The sequence below is a fragment of the Ailuropoda melanoleuca genome, chromosome 15 (genome assembly GCF_002007445.2).
Source record: "Ailuropoda melanoleuca isolate Jingjing chromosome 15, ASM200744v2, whole genome shotgun sequence".
Classification (NCBI taxonomy): Eukaryota; Metazoa; Chordata; class Mammalia; order Carnivora; family Ursidae; genus Ailuropoda; species Ailuropoda melanoleuca.
This window is the reverse complement of record NC_048232.1, coordinates 48,406,164-48,422,143: the sequence shown is the minus strand read 5'-3', so window position 1 is coordinate 48,422,143 and position 15,980 is coordinate 48,406,164.

The window sequence follows — 15,980 nt, the reverse complement described above, 5'->3', positions numbered from 1 at the left end:
TTATTGCAGTGACAATTCTTATCACATAGGATTGTTGTGAGATTTAAACATGACAATGAATATAAAAGTCTCCACAAAGTATCTAATAAATAGTATATAATATTGTATACATACTATCGTGGTATGTTTAGTTAGGGAAGAAAATACAGATGTAAATAGAATTGCTTCCACTCACTCCTTCTCTCTCACACCTTCTGCAAATCTAATTTAAAGCAATGCTTCCCAAACCTGGATGTGCATATAAAACATTTCAAGATTCTTTTAAAATGCAGATTATGGTTCCGTGGGTCTTAGGTAGGGCCTGGGTTTCTGCATTTCTAAAATACTTTGATGCTGTTGGTTCACAGACCACTTTGAGTAGCAAGGAATTGATAGTGGACAAGTGTTTTTCATGGTGATTGACTCCCATATAATTTGTTCTGGTGAAATTATCATGAGAACCTTTGCATATTTGATTTTGACAGAAGAGAATAAGAGGCTGTTTCTCTGCTCCTTAAATCCTCCTTATATTGTGAAAGTTGCAACTGAAATCCTCAATTTATTTAATGAAGAAGGGTCATCAATAAAAATTACTTAAAAATATATACAAGCAGATCATCATATTAACTGAAATTCAAATAATCAGGACCATTGCTAGGTTTAGATTTCCTGTCAGTATTTTATCATATTTACTCTTAGAATAGGAACACTATCATGACGTTGAAAATTTGCTTTGATGTTTATGTCACCTTGTTATCTCTTTTCCACTTGTTTCATTTAACTAGATTGCCTTACTTCTTATTGAAATGTACTGAAAGTCTTTATGTTAAATCAATGCTGTGCCACAAAAAGAAGTTAGAAGGAACTCCTTAGTTCTATTGCCATTAATGGGGTTGAAGATATTTAAGCCTTTGGTATAAAAATGAAATAAAATACTCTCAATTATCTAAACCATTTTTTTTCAATACAAAGCAAGTAATGGGGATTAATTCTTCATAAATAAGTGATCTTCAATACATCATATAGGCTTAAAATATTTAGTGTACAAATTAAGGTAAGTATAAGGAATTCACTGTGAAATTTTGTCTGATTATTTTCTTCCCATTCAATTGTAATATACGCACCGAGAGATCTGCTCTTTCAAAGAGGAATACGTTTTAAATTGCTATCTAATTGTTATTACTAAAGACTGAAAATCCATAAAACAACTACCATTTTAACAGTTACACATTTTTTGTGTTCACATGAAATGGGAAAGTGAGATTAACAGTGCATCAGGGATGGGCCTGGGAACCAAAAGACTTCAGTTTCTGTCTTATTTCTGCCACTAATTTATCAGGTGACTTTGGGCAAAAAAGTGAATTCACATTTGTAAAAACAGTGGGACTCATGTTTTCTGGATGTTTCTTTTAAAACTAAATTTCCATGAATTGAAGAATCTGAGAAAACAGGTTTCTTCAAGTTAAGGGTTAAGTAAATTCTTATTTTTGGTCTGCAAAATTCAAATGTTAGATCCTTAACTGGGTGACTGAGGGTTTTCTTATTACAAAACAATGTGCTCTACTACCCAGGGCATATTGAAGCACCTTTAGAGTTAGGAAAATTATTCATCTAATGAATATCAGCTGTGTGTTGTAATTATCTTGCCTAATATCTGAAGGTGTTATTTGTAGATGTTTATTTGTAGTTGAAAATTTTAATTTCTGTAACGATCTGACCCCTATGAAATTCACTTTTACTTTATTCATCAACATTTTACTTGTTTTTAATTACTTATCCAGGTATTTAAAAAATAAATGAATCGTAAATCAGAGAGGGAGGCAACATTTGGCCATATGGTCTTCTTACTTTCATTGGACCATGATTTATGTCAGAAATAAGTTATGTAGTATTATGCCTTCTTGTCAATAGTTTGTTGAGAAAAATGTATGTGTGTCATAACTCAGCAGTAAACACTCACATGTCCTCCCAGGCATGGCCAGCTTGAAGTTTCAAATTCATTCTCTGCTGAAATCCATTTTTCAGGATTTGCATTTAAAAACTATTTATCATGCCTTGCATGAGATTCTGAGGTGCCACAGTTTGATATTAGATAAGGGTGTCATGCTAAAATTGCAATATCTAAAATAAATTTACGATTTTAATCTGCCCTACTAAACTGTGAAATCAAGGTGACTTAGTGAATTTTGGCATTTATGACAATGCTGGCTTATCATCTTTTAAAGAGAGAGACACTGTAATCCTGAGCTAACTATAGTTAGTAAGTAGTGTAGTATACTAATAAAAATTTTAGTACTTAGCATAATATAGTCTTTTTTAAACAGTTGATCTTTCTATATAGCAATTGTTCAGAACCAGTTTGATCTATAGAAGGGCTCCAGAGACTCTCTGGAATTATTCCCATATATTTGTATGTATAGAAATATGTTTTAAAAAACATTTAAAAAGTATTTATGACACTCCCTTGTAGGTTATAAGCTATTTCTTAAATATATATATATCTATTATATATATATATATATATAAAATTGTTGCTGGACTGTCCCTGTGTGAGTGTACATGGTGTATGTTAACCTTATATATGGACAAAAGGAGGGGCCCAGAAAAATGTAAACTTGAACACAGAAAATAATTTCTGATTGGACAATATGGATGTGGCAAGAATTAACAGAGACTTTTAAAAACCCTTATTTTAAAGAAATTTCAAATTTACAGAAGAATTATAAGAATATTACAAATAACTTCTATATTATCTCCTCTTCACTCAGATTTACTTAACATTTTGCCACTTCTGCACTCTTTCTCCCTCTCTCCCTCCTGCCCCTGTTTCTCTCCCACCCCCCCGGAATTTCCTTATCACAAACTAATCTGAATTGTTGTTTTTCCTAATCTATTGGATAGTAGATTACAGATATCGTATCCTATAACCTCTTATGTAGCCATAAGAACATTCTCTTATATCACCAGAATACACCGATCCAATTTAGGATTTTGAGTAGTTTAAAAATTGACTAATACTATTGTCTAATATAGGATCCATATTAAAATATTGCCAAATGTCTTAATAATGTCATTTCTAGCATTTTTTTTCTCCTGGAGCCAATCCAGGGTTACATGTTGCATTTACTTGTCATGTCTATGTAGTCTCTTTTAATCTGGAAGAGTTACATAGCTGAAAAATTTGAAAATAAAACAATGATGTACATAAGTTTGAAGACATTCAATCTTAATCTAATAAAAATATTTTTAAAGACATGTAATTTCTCTAATTAAAGACTTAACTATGGTAAAGATTTATCTTAGCAGATCAGGAAGGATGTTTGCTGCAGCAGTGTTGCTTGAAAATGAAGATAATTCTGAAGAAAGCTCATCTACTAGAGTAAGTTTATAATGCCGACAACTCAGGTTTCTTTTGGACACAAATGCCTTCTGGAACTTCTATTATGTTAGTTTTTATAATATTGATTCATTTTCCTCCCTGCTAACCCATGTACTTTAGGAGAGCTCGACCTTGCTAATTCTAGTTTTGCCAAACACAACACTTTTTAGAAATATAACCCTCAATGTTTCTTTTTTTTTTTTTTAAAGATTTTATTTATCTATTTGAGAGAGCAAAGAGAGAGAGCACAAGCTGAGGGGAGGAGCAGAGGGAGAGGAAGACTCCCTGCTAAGCAGGGAGCCTGATTTAGGGCTGATCCCAGGGCCCTGGGATCATGACCTGAGCTGAGGGCAGACGCTTAACCAACTGAGCCACCCAGGCCCCCTGATCCTCAAGGTTTCTATCATGACATGGAAACTGCTGGTTGGACCTGTCCTGGTTAGTAAAACATGCCTTTCTTTTCTTTTTTTTTTAAATAATAACATTTTTATTATATTATGTCATTCACCATACAGTGNTATCATGACATGGAAACTGCTGGTTGGACCTGTCCTGGTTAGTAAAACATGCCTTTCTTTTCTTTTTTTTTTAAATAATAACATTTTTATTATATTATGTCATTCACCATACAGTGCATCTCTGGTTTTTGATGTCAAGTTCGATGATTCATTAGTTGCGTATAACACCCAGTGCACCATGCAATACGTGCCCTCCTTACTACCCATCACCAGCCTTTCAGTTGCTAATACACATCAGGCAGAGTAAACCAGGAACAGCTGAACATAGGACTCACTGAGAAAAAACCATGGCATTTTTTACTTAACCAGTCAAATAGAAAAAGGAGGAAACTAAAATAGTAAGTTCAGGTCTGATAAAGAAACAAAGTCCAGAGATGTTAAATGAATTGTCCAACCAATTGGTGGCAGAATTAGGACATCAGAACTTCTGACTCCTAATCTTCTCTCTGTTACCCAATGTCTCCAATATTTACTTTTGTATTGAAAAACCATCAGTAATGACTACTTCCTATAATGCATTTTGTAAAACCACTTTGGAGTTGGCATTAATATGTATTACATCAAATTCTTACTGCCAATGTAGCATTTACCAATGACCAAAGACATATAATACAGCTTAAGCACTCTGCTTATCCATAAGGTGCTAAAATATGGATATTATTTATTATTAATAAAATGAAGCTCTACACTTTTACATGATGTACTCTAATTTTTTAATTTTTAAAATTTTTGAAGCTTTAGCTTCAAAGGGAGCATTTTTCAAATTAGCAATCCATGAATTCCACAGAGAGATCATAAACTTAATTCAGAAATGTATTTTGAGAGAGTTTTAAGAATCAAATCTTCATATTCTATATTCATAGAATCATATTCATATTCTTCATATTCTTCTTACTACTAAAAAGTACTATAGGTTTTCACCAAATTGGTTTTAAATTCTTCAGTGCAAAATTAAGTTTCTTTTTTTTCCCCAAAATTAAGTTTCTTTCAATGTTTCTTGTTTTCTTTTTCCATAGTTCTTTGCGTTCAAGCTATAAAGAAGTTTTCATGTAATTAATTGAACATAATTTTTTTCTAATTTGAGGAATGTCCATTAGGTTTGTTTTTGTTTGTCTTCTCCCATCTAGAGCTGTCTCATATTTTCTTAAGTCAAGCTGTTAAATTGGTGGGTGGGATGCTTTTACTTCTTGTGTTCCACAGATGGGCATCTGGCAATTGCCACCAAGTGAGAGATTAATTTTCTTGTGAAAATCTTGGTAAATGTAAACGTAAGAGCAAAATTAGGCAATAATGTGAGGGTATCTCCAAATATTTCGCAGATTAATTACATTTATTTATTTTTTTATTAAAGTAACCCTAGTTTTCCTTTCTGGACTTAACTTCATATTATATTACCTCTTCTTTTCCTTCATTTATCTGAAACTGCTTTTCGATTTTCAATTTTCAAAGGAATTTTTGACCCTTGATTTGTCCCCATTGTTAGAGATTATTAGTTACCTTCTAGCCTCACTTTTTAAATATTTCCTAAAACATCATTCTTACATTATCTTACCCCAACTTTACCAATTTTCACTCTTTATTAACATCAACATCTACTTTTGCCACTCATTTTTTTTTTAGCCAGTCCCCACTGCTATTAAATTTTAGTGAACTGTGAGTAAATCCTTAACATAGCCCTCAAACATTTTTTCTCATTTCTTGACTTGTGTGGTTCTTACTTGTTCCAGGTGCCTTGATCTTGTATTTTATGAAAAAATACAAATACAGATAAGTGTACCATCATGGCTTTTAGCACAATGACATGTACATAAAAGGTCCATAATACCTAATATATCATCAGGATCTACTACACCACATTTTAGAATTAAATTTTGTTTGTGTATCACCAACTACTAGTAAAATTGGTATTTCATAACTTATGTATTTTCTGAGGACTCCTCAAAGAAAAAAGTAAAAATTTAGTTATTTTAAAATAGAATGAAGTTCATTCTATCTTATGGATTCACTGGACATATCTTTAAATCTAAGCTACATTATAGCATCCTGGTGATCTTGCTTTTTCTATATCTTGAAAAAATTTTCTATTTCATCATTAGGAGAACTGTTTCATCAATAATTATCAATTATTTTTAAAAGGCAAAAATAATAAAAAAACAGAAGAATGATGAAATCATCTAGTCTCACAAAGGCATAAAAACCAGGGGCAAAATTGAGGTCATTGCCTCTTTTTGTAAATATACTTGTTTTGGAACACAACTACATTTATGTATTGTTCATGGCTCCTTTTGCTTCCATGGCAGAACTGAGTAGTTGCAGTAGAGACCATATAACTCCTAAGTCTAAAATATTTACAATAGCCCTTTAAGGAAAAGTTTACCTATGCTGTGGTTCTGTTAGAAGGATAGAATTATTATCTCTCACTTTTACTAATCTGTTTCCTAAAATATCACATCATCTTTCAATAAGGTGTAAGAGAAGGCTGGAGATACCATCTCTATAGTCTGCTTTTAGCTTTTATTGAACATAATTGAGAATTCAGAATTTTTCATTTTCTGTTTTTAATGGCATAGAGGAGAAAATTGACAGAGAAAGATGTTTAACAATTATTAGATGAATCAGAAGATAAATCCAAAGGGACAGATACCAGTACTCTAATGATGGTGAAACGGATCATGGATATGAAATGGATCATGTAAGTGGAATCTCAGACAATGAGACGATGAGTCTTCAGATGACAGTATCTAGATGAATTTTCTAGAATCTGTAAGTGAGCAATATATTTCCAAGAACAAAGGGAAATATGGTAATTCCATTTAGCTAGTCATTAAATAGGGAAGACCTCATTGGGCAATGCTTTGCAGCAAGAACCTGGACTATTATTCTATTTTGCTAAAAGGAGGTGTGACATATTTTTCATCTTTTATGATGTTTATGTGCCAAAATTTACTTGTCACAAAAAAGGTTTGTAATGTTTAAATTTATTTTAAAATTTGACATAGCTGTTTTCCACTCTCTCTTTACCCTTACCTCAGTGATTTATTTATTAAATGACAAAAAAATATTTTTAACAGGTCCACTGGACCCAGATGGCAAATAATGGTGAAAATTTTCTTGATAGATTGAGAGTTCGATATTAATGGCAAGAAACAAAGAAGAAATAAATAGAAGGAATAAACTTTGACAAGGAAGATTTAGTGTATTTTACGTTAACTGTTTTTCTCCAGGAAGTAGCCTTTCTGAATCCCACACAAAATCTCAAGCATTCATATAAATGAATATGTTGGCCTTTATAAAAAGCTTTCTCTTAAAACATGCAAGTGCCATGTGCCCTTGATATTTCAAGGTGCAGTGTAATTCTCTTCTGGTCAGACGTAAATGCTCTTGCCATCCTTCTCTAGACCAGGCATCAGGTTCCTGGAGTTAGTTTTGTAGTTTTTCCTTTGTTTGCCTGCCTTTTTCCTTTATTTTTAATTCAGGAAGGTGTTTCTGTAGATATACTTTCATATGCTTACCTCTGGTTCTTATTAATTTTTCCTTGGGAGTTAGAAGAAAATAACAAGGCAGACTTTTTTTTTTTAGCCCCCAAATACTTGTTCCCAGAAATTCTACATACATAAACAAGTTACAACACAGAATTAAGAAAAAGAAACCTCTCAGTATTAAGATGAGCAAAGAGAGGAAAAACCATTATTTTTAAAACTTCTCTTCTTACACTAAAAAGAATCTACCTTTTGGCACTGTACCTTTTCACACTTGGTTTTGCAGGGGAGACAAGCCAACTTAAGAGTTTCAGGCTTAAGTTAGGGAGTTTGCAAACCGACAAAGATTTACTCATTTTTTAAAAACCGACTTTTCCCTGCACAGAGTCTATTATAATGCTATACAAATCTCATTGTATAATGTAGATTTTGGGGGGCAGGGAACAATAACATGGAAGAAGATAAGAAATGGGAGAAAGGTGGGAGAGATGTTGTTGGTTTCTGAACTGACACCAATAACTCCTTGACTTAAGGTTTCAAAAGAGTAAATCCATTACATATATGTTTTGGTGACATTCATTTATAACTTTTCCCATATTCACTTTTGTTATAAAAGCTTATATGGCAGTTGAATCCAGGGTCTCTGAAGTTAGATCCTGGGTCACTTACTATTTGTATGATCCTAGATGATTAACACCTCAGAGTTAGTTAGATGGGACATTAAAGTAGTGCTAGCCTCATAAGGAATTGTGAAAGTAAAATAAAAATTGCTTAAAAATGTTGGGCATTATGTAAGTATTCAATAAACATTATATATATGTGTAAAACGTAGGAGAAATACTGGTCTTTGAACTCAAACAATCCCGATTTTCAGTCAGTTATTCTTATATTTAATAAATGTTGAAGGTTTTTTCTTTTGTGTTTGGAACTTGAGGTACAATGGTCCAGTCCCTCTTTCAAGGAGCTACTTAGTGGAGGTAGAGAGAAAAACATAAACATGAAAACCATGATAAAAATGTACATAGAATTCAGTAGGCATAGCCAAAATAGAGTGGGTCAGTTTTGTGTGCAGAGAAGGGAAAATTTTGTGGAAATTTGACCCTTTATTTAGGACTTGGAAGAGCAATATTGCTTGTCAGTAGATACAGGTGGAATGAAAGAGAAAAGCGTGATTAAGAATATGGAGATATGAAATAACATATTGTATTATTACCTGTTAAGTTATTCCTTAAAGCTAGAGTGAAGGAAACAGTGTTTAGAAGCTGCAGATGGGACGGAAGAGAGGCTGGAAAAAAAATTGTGATTACCAAAGGGCTTTTTCAGAGATTTTATATTAGAAAGTCTTTCTGGCATCAGTGTGGAGCATGAAATGGAATGTTACAAAACCATGGGCAGGAAGGTAACTCATAGATTATTTGTAGTTCAGGTTCATAAATTCATGAACTAATATAAAAAGAAATGAAGAGGAAGAAAAGGAAACATTTAGAGTAAATACATAGCAGTCAAATTGATAGGCTTTGTTTGGGTTACAAAAAATCCCTCAAAGAATGACAGATAAAATGAAATGAGATTATTTAAATAAAAGTACCTTGTAAGATATAAAGCTCCATCTGATTTTCAGTTGTTATCCACATTCAGGATTATATAATCAGCGACTTTAAACACACAATATGTTGTCCTACACAATTTAACTATTGTCTGTTCTTAAAGTTTGTAAGGCTTCAACTTGTCTTTTATTTTGTTATTGCTTTAAAAATGACTTTATTAACTTTGATACATGTGAGAGTATTCTTCTTTATGGTATTTGGAGACTATAAATTGGAAATAGATTATTGGTTGAGGAAATGACAGTTAACATTTTATTAGTTCATAAAGCAAATTGNTTCTTCTTTATGGTATTTGGAGACTATAAATTGGAAATAGATTATTGGTTGAGGAAATGACAGTTAACATTTCATTAGTTCATAAAGCAAATTGTCTTTTTTTTTTTAAAGATTTTATTTATTTATTTGACAGAGATAGAGACAGCCAGCGAGAGAGGGAACACAAGCAGGGGGAGTGGAAGAGGAAGAAGCAGGCTCACAGCGGAGGAGACTGATGTGGGGCTCGATCCCACAACGCCAGGATCATGCCCTGAGCCGAGGGCAGACGCTTAACCGCTGCGCTGTCTTTTAAAACACAATCTTTCAGGGTGCCTGGATGGTTCAAAAGTTAAGGGTCTGCCTTCCGCTCAGGTCATGATCTCAGGGTCATGAGATCAAGCCCCACGTGAGGCTGCCTGCTCAGCAGAGAGCCTCCTTCTGTCTCCCACTGCTGCTCCCCCTGCTTGTTCTCTCCCCCTCCACCCCAGTCAAATAAATACAAAAAAATCTTTAAAAAAAGAAACACGATCTTTCAATCTTTGGAGACTGTCCTGATAACCCTTGTATATTTGTGAGAACATATGCCATCATGATATGTGTTTCCATAGAATTCAAGCTTCTTGTATACTTAAAACATCTGACTGGATTGACCAAACCTCAAAATTTTACCAGAAATACAACATGTACACATGTGCGTGTGCACACACGCATACACAATTGGATCAAAATAAAGGAACTGTTGAGGTAGTTGAGTTACAGATTTTTGTAGTGTTTTATCTATAAGAATCAAATTTATAATAATAAATTAGAGGCATAATTCCAAATAGACTTACGTAGTATTCATTTTTGAACTGAGGCTCAACTTGTTTTCATATGCACAGGTGACTGAGAAGAATCAAATTAGTTTTCAAGTGATAATCATCCTTTTCATAGAGCTAGCTAAGGCCTTTGGTGGCCAAGGTCCTATAAACTTTGACAGAAAACTGCCCTATACACACCCTAGGTCTTTGAATCTTTTATTGTTGGAGAAATTTAGCCATGCCGGCATGAGTTTAAAAACATTCAGAGATCTTGTTCTTATATTCCACATTTTGGGGCCATTTATCCATTGACATTAGGTCTGCCACATCTGTTCATGCATTTAAATGAAAGTTAAAGACCTTCTTTTTTGATCAAGTTTTAGTGTTTTCATAATTTATATGCACCACACTATTCTAGAAGAGTTTGTTCAGAGTAATTTTCTCTGTTTTATCTGTCATTGGTATTTTTATGCCTTTTATTCCACAGCCTTTAAGATGTGATGTGAATAAAAACAGCTTTCTAAATAAAGATTGATTGTCTGGTAACAGTTACCCAATAAACAACAGTCTTCATATGAGACTAAAAAATACTGTATATGTTGGTTTAAGTGATAGAATGGCACATATCTTAAATTATCGGAGTATACATAAAGCAATATCCTTACACACATGTTAAAGTTAAATTGGGAAATTTTCTGAGAAAAAATATTTTGACAAATGTTTTGTTCAAATTTCTAAAAACATCTGTGCATAAGGTTTTCTTAATATGGGTGTCAGAACCACGATTTTTTCTGATGGAGTTTGATTCTATCCTCTTTAGAGAAATGTCTGGTTGGGATTGAATGGAGTCATACCCAATCATGTCCACAGGTCAAAAATCTCTCCTACTTAAATTTCCTTCCCTTAATCTTTAGTAATCTTTCTAACACCTTTTCAATCTACTGGAAGAAGGTGGAATGTTTGGGAGAAAAGCTATTAGCTTTTCCTATACAAACAGGTTTGCTGAATTTATATTCACATTATTTCATTATAAATACGTGTATCAAAGGAGCTAGATTTTTTTGGTATTGACCCTCAGTGGAGAAGTGAACTTATGTCTACAAAATAAGAACATAAAACATCTTTTAAAATTTGTGGCAAAATGTAATGATACTTGAAGAAGTATAAGGAAGCACAATAGTAAAATAAATTAATGTCAATATATTATAAATAGAAAAGCATCAATCACCATCAGAAGAAATAGAATGTGTCCCAGAGATACTTGAATGACATAGTTCCCCCATATTTAGTAAACACATAAACACATGTGCACTTACTCTGACACACTGTTCTGGAATTTAATAAAACTTTTTTTTTTTTAACTCGGGAGAGTTCCAAATTGGGGTTGTATTTTTCCTCTCTAAATACCTCATACTTCTATATTTAAGAATATATTCAACTCTTATGTATGTGTTTAAAAGACATAAAGTAAGAATCTGATTTCTCTTTTGTTCAAACAATTCCTAAATTAGATCTTGAGCTCCACTCACTACACTGAGTTCCAGACTTGAATGTCTTCCTGCCTGCATGACATCCCCATTTGGTTATTGATTTGGTACCTCAAACATTTTTACATGTCTAAAGCAACAATTTTGATCTCTCCCTCACTTTTCTCATAAAACTCTTTTTCTGTTTTTCTTATCCTAGCTCATTCACCACTGTTCAACCAGATAACCAATCTAAAAATCTAGAATTCAATCTTGATTTCTCTTTTTCATTACATCTGTATCCATCTGTTGGCATCCCTTAGATTTGAAAATAAAACACATCCCGAATCATTTCACTCTTTACTTCCCGAACCATTACCACCATCATGACTGTCACCATTATGACCCTGCCACCATCATGTCCCACCTCATATATGACAGTAGTCCCCTAACTGGTGTCTCTGCTTATACTCTTTCCTCTCTACAGTTCATTTGACCTAATGTAGACACACACACACACACACACACACACACACACACACTCGCTTTTAAAAATCTAATATTTTTCCTAAATATTTAGTGCAAAATTCCAGCTCTTTATTTAGGCCTACAATGTCCTATATAATCTGATCATTGGCTCCCTTTCCAATCTCATCTTCTCTGACTACCTACTATGCTCCACCCATAATGGCCTTTTTGCTTTTTTTTTTTTTTTAAAGACTTTATTTATTTATTTGACAGAGATAGAGACAGCCAGCGAGAGAGGGAACACAAGCAGGGGGAGTGGGAGAGGAAGAAGCAGGCTCATAGTGGAGGAGCCTGATGTGGGGCTCGATCCCATAACGCCAGGATCACGCCCTGAGCGGAAGGCAGACGCTTAACCGCTGTGTCACCCAGGCGCCCCCCTTTTTGCTTTTTTTGACAAGCTCTTCCTCATCTCAGATTGTTTAAACTAGTTATTCACTTAATGTGAAATACTTTTCACCCACAATTTTACACAGCTCTCTCTTTCTCAATATTCAGGTTTCTTCTCAACTATCTCATCAGAGAGGTCTCCAATGAGAATATTGAGAATAGCTTCCCTACCATTTTCTGTACCCTCACTTGCTCTCACCTTATTTTAATTTCTTTATATATCCAGTTTCTATCTGCAACTATATTATTTACTTGTTTATATATTTATCTCTTATCTTCCTCATTAGGATATAAGTACCATACATTAGACACTTTGTCTTAGCGACTGTTATATCTTCAGCTCCTAGAGCGAAACCTGGACATACTTCCTACTTAAAATATAAATGCTGAACTCATGAGTAAATGAATAATTAAAACCATCTGGGATTAATTTTTTTCAACTTCTCTTATTTTTATATTCTAACATACGAATCAGGCAGGCAAGATGTATAAAGTATATATAGATGTCATTGATATTATTGCCTCTATACTGCACTGTGATCTTTTAGTGCATCAATTATATCTATTTGCCTTATTTTCTTCATTTTGAATAGTGTAGATATAATTGTTTGAGAGATGAGAAATTAACTTCCGTTTCAAAGTCGCAGTAAAAGAGTATATCTAAAAAAAGTTGAATATATATGGGGAACTTTGAATAGTAACACTGGGGTTAAAGGCATATTAAAACACACATCTTTTTTTTTTTTTTAAGCAGGCTTATGTCCAAAAAAAGTTTACTATTCGATTTTGTGTTTATGAGAAATGGAGAAAATGAGATATTAAAATATTTTTTAGGAATAAAACACTTTATCAATAAGTACATGTCAGACTGTATAGTGCATTGGCTATTATTAAAAATGCTAACAGCTTTGTAGGCTCACATCTCTTAGAAGGAAGATTTGTTACAATTATGAATTTTCAAGTATTTTATTAACCTTCAATTCCCACTCTAAATTTTAATGTTTTACTTCTGTTTTGAAACCTGCTCTCTGAGAATTTTTTAGTATCTGTGCTGCCAAAGCGAGCACTCTGAGAATTTTTTAAAATGAAAATAATTTGTGAAATGGGACTCTGATCTTAGGCATCATTAGCTTAGCCTGTCATGACTTGACTCACTATTTAAAAAAAAAAATCATTTTCTCTGTGAGTTAAAAATTGATCCACAGGGAAATATACATATTAACCCTTGAAACTTTATATACATAACCTTCAAGAGAAGATTTATCTAGCTCTCTATGTCCCGATCACTGCTTCCTATATCAATTACCAGTGTTCAGCCTTAAGACTGAAGCAAGGAACAACATAAATTAAAAGTGGTGTTCTCTTTGGAGAAAGTACCGAGGAAATCCTGTGACTGTCTTAGGAACTTCAGGGAGATATTCCAGTAAAATGTTGAGGTTGGGACTTGTTTTTATGGTGACAACTTAAAATATTGAGCTAAACTTATTAACTGGAAAGGCAACATAGGCTGATGGAAATACGTTTAATTTTACAGCATAAATGATAGTTGGAGCCTTATGTAAGGGGACAACTTCAGACAAATCTCTTCACAGAGTGGCAAGAACTTCATCTAAAATATGATATAGCTATATCTTACTCATAGTATTGTGGTAAATATTAAATGTGGAATATAAAACAATTTTACAGGTTTTAGTATATTACATAAATGTTTTTATTAGAATACATTTCATCATTTCATTGTGTGTGTGTGTGTTTTTTTAAGATTTTATTTATTTATTTGCCAGAGAGAGAGAGAGAGAGAGGCAGCACAAGGAGGGGAAGTGGCCAGCAGAGGGAGAAGCAGGCTCCCTGCTGAACAAGGAGCCCAATGCGGGACCCTATCCCAGGACCCTGGGATCATGACCTGAGCCCAAGGCAGATGCTTAATGGACTGAGCCACTCAGGCGTCCCTCATTGTGTTTTTTAATAGCTCTTTTCACTAATAGCTATGTCTTGAATTTGAATTTCAATGGCTCCTTCAATATTCTCCATAGTAGACAATTTTACTCTGGGATAGTTAGGAAGAAAGCAAAAACAAAGCCAATGGCTTGCTGCTTATGTAAGTCTGTGTTATATTTATTCTTCCTCTTTCCTCTAATCTTCTTGACATGTAGAAATGTGTGAGAAGAGAGAGATCACAGGATGCTTACTGGGAATAGCTCATTCTTCATTGACCTGCTTATTGGTATACCAGGTGGTCTCACAAGTGTAGTGGTGCAAGCTCTGGGCTTCTGGCCATTAAAGGGGAGAGGAAAGCTTTCTATGAGACTTCATTGTGAAACAGCCTATAGAGATGCTCTGCCTTGAATTGTCTTGCCTGAAGATTTTATCAATTCAATTGGGAATGGACTTTATAAGGTAAATAGGAACTGGAACCCAATGTCAACTTTATAGTTCAGAATGGGTAGTCATATATTCCCTATCTGCCCAAATATCCATCTACTGTGTACTTCTGTCTACCTGTTATATGAGAGGATTTTTATTTATTTTTAGTGATCATTTCACATGGGTACAAAATCTCAACCCCTAATATATGCTTGATATTTTTCACCATTTTCCTTTAATACAATCCTCATATGTGATGGTGTAACTAACACCTTCCAAGCAAGAATCTAATTTTTAGTAGCTTTATTTGCAATGATGATATGCAAATGTTTACTTAGAGAAAGGGGATAGCAGAGTTAGAGAAGGATGAAAAACTGATAGGGAGGGCAATGTAATATCCATAGAAATACTTATTTCCCTTATTTCCTAGAAATGTGTCTCCTTGAATGCAAATTATATATTATACATTTCAGGATGCATATAGTTAAATATATCCACTGCTTAATTCTATGTACTCTTCTTTCAAGGAACTCTCCATAGTTGTTTCTTTATTTTCTTCATATATTTCCTTGATGGTACCAAATCATTTCTAAGATAAATGACTATGTTAAAATGTTAAATCATGTCACTCCTATGGAGGAAACTTTCCAGTGGCTTTCTGTCTAGAAGTAAAAGCTAAAATTCTTGCTTTCCTTCAGAATTCTGCAGTATCTAGCCCCCATCATTTCTCTAAAGTCATCACTTACTCCTTTTTCTTGCTTGCTCTCTTCAAGTCACATGTGTTTTGGCTGCAGTTCTTTGAACAGGCCAGACTCACTTTTGATTTAATGTCTTTTCATTGGCTGTCCCTGCTACCAAAATACCCTTTTTCCAGATAACCTTATTACTGCCTTTTTTTTAAATCTCGTTCAAGTTCCAGTTCTTCATGAGTTCTACCTTGTTTGCCTTTCTTAAAATTGCAACCTGCTTCCCCTCCCCCCCACTATCTTCAATTCTTGATGACACAGATCAGATTATTGCCCCAAATTATATTAGGTATATTTAATTCTGCTTTTCTGAGTTTTTTCAATAAACTTATTTCACTTGCACCACCTCACTACAGTACATCTATTGCTAAACCTAAGTTCTTCCTTCCAACAAATAGGGAGATCTTTACTGAATCACTACAGTGAGGTAATGTTCAGTGTTCTGATTCTATATTGCCTTCCATTTTCCATT